The 5,029-nt window shown below is 37.2% G+C and overlaps 1 long non-coding RNA gene across 1 annotated transcript; it reads left to right on the forward strand.

Annotated features, from left to right (window-relative positions):
- The first annotated feature begins 1,059 nt into the window (after positions 1-1,059).
- LOC110902158 lies at positions 1,060-2,188 on the forward strand. The gene is made up of 3 exons (XR_002571037.1): positions 1,060-1,204; positions 1,746-1,799; positions 2,103-2,188. It is a non-coding gene; the product is annotated as an uncharacterized LOC110902158 (long non-coding RNA).
- The last annotated feature ends 2,841 nt before the right edge of the window (positions 2,189-5,029 follow it).

Genomic DNA, 5,029 nt, shown 5'->3' on the forward strand with positions numbered 1-5,029 from the left:
CTCGCAACGACAATGACGTCGTTAATGGTACGTTCCTCGTGAATAACCTTTACACTTCGATTCTATTTGATACTGGTGCCGATAGAAGTTTTGTGTCTGTGGAATTTGAATCTTTGTTAAATTGTGCATGCTCTATGTTACCTAAGTCGTTTTCGGTGGAGGTCGCCGATGGGAAGTCTATTCTAGTTGATTCTATTCTTTGTGGTTGTTCTTTGACTCTTAACGACCACGTGTTTTCTATTGATCTAATACCCATGCAATTGGGTAGTTTTGATGTCATTATCGGTATGGATTGGTTGCGAAAGAATCATGCCGAGATTGCTTGTCACGAGAAGTTTGTTCGTCTACCTCTTCCGTCCGGTGATATTTTGCATGTCTATGGAGACCGACCTTAGAAAGGACTGAAGCTGATGTCATTCACCCAAGCGAACAGATGCTTACGTAAACAGAACTTTGCTTTCTTGGCCCACGTGGTGGAACAAAAGGGCAAGAGGAAGGACATAAGCGATGTTCCAGTAGTGTGTGATTTCCCTGATGTTTTTCCTGAAGATCTTCCTGGTCTTACTGCTCCTAGATCCGTTGATTTTCGTATTGCTCCCATACCTGGTGTGACTCTTGTCGCCAAGGCTCCCTATCGTCTTGCACCTTCCAAGATGCAAGAGTTATCTAGTCAGCTTCAAGAACTACTCGACAAGGGATTCATTCGCCCAAGTACCTCTCCGTGGGGTGCTCCTGTGCTATTCGTCAAGAAGAAAGATGGCTCGTTTCGTATGTGTATCGACTACCATGAACTTAATAAGCTTAAGAATCGTTATCATCTCCCTCATATTGATGACCTATTTGACCAACTATAAGTGTAACACCCCAAAATGCGCAATTTATTTATGCTATTTTAAATGTCTAATATTGTAATATTAACTAAGTTAAAAGAATGTGGTAATAGTTCAACAAGAATGAAAGTTTATGAGTTAATTGTCAACCATTAGAATTAGAGGGGCTAAACTTGTATATAGTAAAGAAAGTTTACAATTAAATGAAATAAAACACAAAACACACCTCCTAGTGTGTTCTGTGGATCGACCAAAGAAAGGAACCAAGGGGAAAACCCTAAGTTCTACAAATCTGCAAGATTGAAAGGGAAATCAAGACCAAATAACCTGCATGAACTCGATTCTCTAGTAATCTAAGCTTGTCCTACAAAGAGGTAAGTCGAAATTCTGAAATTGATGAGTTATATAATGAGGGTTTCGACCCAATCATGAATGCATGTAGAAATTGTGTGTTTAAGAGTTAGGAAAATACAATAGAACAAGAATTATGTTTGATTCTAGATAGTTGGGTGATTTTTAGCAAAAACCCACTTGAACTAGGGTGATGATGAAGAACATGGAATGAAATTATATGCTAATTATTGCAATAGTAAGTATAAGAGTTATTATTGATAGATTAGTAATAGTTAGAAACTGATTTGGAATGATTATTGTGGGAAATTTGATTGTTTTAATGATCTAAGAATGAACTAGTAGAATCATGCATTGAACACTTGTACCCTATGCTTTATTCATGTTATGCACACCAAGTGTTTGACAAAACGCCACAATAAAGATGTTAGTCTTGTATGTCATAAACCTTATGTGAATTGAATGTGTTTAAGAAGTATGAGCCAAATTGTGTATAGTTTTTATCAATTGATGTATGTAATTAAGTATGAAACATAGATTAAGAGAATGAATGGTTATATGTAGGCGTTAAGGAAGAAAGTTCGAGTCAAGTGAAGCAACAAGGGGATCAAGACCGAGGTACGCTACTTGCACGATTTTTGGTTTTGCTTTAGATATGTGTTTGTCAATAATTGTGGTAATTTGAATCGAGCATGGTAAAGATATATGTATTGACCCTTCTCTTGAATGGGTCGAATGACGAAATTGCAAGACTAGAAAGATTGGTATGAAGTTCCGTTGGAACTCACTACCGTACAAGTATGAAAGAATGTAGTATAACACAAGTCGTGAATGTCATGTTTATTTCAAGACCGTAAGTTAATTACTTGAGTTAAAGAAGGCAACTTTGTTCTAATGAGTTTTGATGTTGTGGTCATGTAGGTAAATCTCATATTTAGCTATCAAGCTTTGCCCGGATCGAACACACCTCAAGCCCGTCAAGCGCTCCGCATTTTGTATAAAGTCAATGTCAAATTACTTAGTTACTTATGTCTATGCTTTGTACTTAAGACTAGTTTGGTCATGGTTGTCTTTTGAAAAATTGTCGTAAGTGCGTACATAAACTTAATGGTTTTGAAACTAAAAATAGGTCATCTTTTGTTGTGTATGTCATGTCTTTTGAATGTTGCGTACAGTTTGAATGAAATTTGATTATGAAAAACAGGGTACCGCCCGTTTACAAACGGGTCATGCCCAAATTTTGTTAGAAAAGTATGTTGTCATTTAATAAATTTAAAGGAAAAATTATGGACGTTACAATAAGGCGCGTCCTGTTTCTCGAAAATCGATCTTCGTTCTGGTTATCATCAGCTTCGTGTACTCAAGGATGATCTACCCAAAACCGCTTTTCGTACTCGTTATGGACAGTACGAGTTCGTGGTTATGCCTTTTGGATTGACCAACGCACCCACTGTGTTCATGGATCTCATGAATTGTGTTTGTAAGCCCTATTTGGATCGTTTTGTGATAGTCTTTATTGATGATATTCTCATTTATTCTAAATCTAAGGCTGATCATGCTCGTCATTTACGCTAGATGCTTGAACTTTTACGTGGTGAACGTTTGTATGCTAAATTCTCTAAGTGTGAATTTTGGATTGAGGAAATGCAATTTCTTGGTCATGTCATTAGTAAGCAAGGTATTCATGTTGACCCGTCAAAAATCAAAGCCATGAAGAATTGGAGTACGCCAAAATCTGCATCCGAGATTCGTTCCTTTCTAGGATTGGCGGGTTATTACCATCGATTCATCTCGGACTTTTCTAAGATTGTTGTTCCTCTCACTTCGTTGACTCAGAAAGAGAGACCTTTTGTTTGGGGTCCCGAACAAGAGGAATCTTTTCAAACTCTTAAGACCGTTTTGTGTAACGCTCCTGTTCTTACTCTACCCGATGGGAATGACGATTTCGTGGTATATTGTGATGCCTCGAACCGTGGCTTGGGCTGTGTGCTCATGCAACGGGACAAGGTTATTGCTTATGCTTCTCGTCAACTCAAGGTACATGAGAAAAACTATACTACTCACGATCTGGAGCTTGGTGTAGTTGTATTTGCGTTAAAGATCTGGCGACACTACTTGTATGGTACGAAGAGTGTGGTTTTCACCGACCATAAGAGCCTTCAACATATCTTTGACCAAAAGAAACTGAACATGCGACAGAGACGTTGGGTGGGATTGCTTAACGACTTTACGACTGTGAAATTCTCTATCATGCTGGCAAGGCAAATGTAGTGGCTGACGCTCTTTGTCATAAGACTTATGTCAATGCGATTCGCATCTCTAGTGACCTTCATGCGTGTATTCGTGAAGCTCAGTATTCGTCAGCTAATGAAGGTGTCACACCCTGGCTTTGCGGAAGCGTGGGTTTATTTGGTGTGACTTCTTAATACCATAGCTTAATCACAACAAAGCTATATGAAAGTAAAACCGTGATGATCATCCATTGATTCAAGTTTTAAAAGTAAAATACGACAACATTGTTTTCAAACGTCGACACATGCAACGAAAATACAACACAACAAAATAAAAACATTGTTCATAAGACACAACCACATAACATGAAATAACATAGTTTAAGACTTGTGACTCGTCCAGGTAAAAGTCACGACCCCTAAACTTGGATGACATCACTCCTCTTACGCAGGATGAAGACATAACATACCTCGCTAGATCCCTAATTCCCTGAAATACATGTAAGTTGAAAAATCAACAAAAATGTTGAGCGAGTTCATGTGAAAGTGAGTATGTAAAGCCTTTGTAATACATTTGTAAGTATGAAAAATCCCTGGTATGTAGCAAATAAGGAAATAAAGAGATCACCAATTGTTTGCAAGGCCATTGATATGTGTGAAGTGCATTAGGAAGACTCAAACCTAGCAGATTTTTGCGTCGGGCTCAAAGTCACCCCGAGGTCCGTACAGTTGGGCCTGGAGTTGGGCTCGCTACACCCAGATAGATGTACCGCTAATGACCCTCGGTCCTACAATGAGGATTAATGGCCTCTAGTTTCGCCTACCCACTCACATAATCTAAGTAGTAACCCTCCTTACGCTAACCATACCATGTATAAAAGTATTTGTAATCATAGTAACATGTATTTCACCCCCGAAGTATAAAAACTGGAAACAGTTAAGAGAAAAGGGGGACATGAACTCACAGAAGTGCGTCTCGAAATAGTAAGTCCCGATCAACCTGCTGCGTGACGACCTACACGTACTAATTTCTATTAGACGGACGGCCGTGCATTGGCTTAAGGTTTAACGTCTTTGGGAAATAGTTAGACAACTATTTCGTATTTACACTTCTTAATTATTTAATAAATATATTCCTTCCCAAGGATGGGGGTTTTAATACATGTGCGTTTTTATAATTCCAAAAATATATTTTTAAGTCTCACTTAATAAAATATATTTTAATTCGTTTGTCTAAAATATTCTATCTCCAAAATATACATATTTTTCCCAAAAATATTATATTTTATTCCGTACAATTTCCAAAATAATACTTTTATCAAAATACGCATTTAAGAGTATTTTCCGAAAATACTTAAGTTACATTCTAGAGTTCGTGGGGTAGTAACAATACCGGTGTAACTTAAAGGCGTTGGTATTATTTTGGAGTCGTATTTTCATGATATTTCAAGTTATATTATTTTTTTATCCTAAAAATAATATATCTCTAGTTCACAAAATAATCATAAAGTCACACAAGCGTCTTACTATGAAATATATATTCTAAATATATATTTAACAAGTTTTATTTACGAAAAATCCACCTCCGACACTTGGTTATTTTGTAATAAAAATCAT

Source organism: Helianthus annuus, chromosome 8 (genome assembly GCF_002127325.2).
Source record: "Helianthus annuus cultivar XRQ/B chromosome 8, HanXRQr2.0-SUNRISE, whole genome shotgun sequence".
Lineage (NCBI taxonomy): Eukaryota > Viridiplantae > Streptophyta > Magnoliopsida > Asterales > Asteraceae > Helianthus > Helianthus annuus.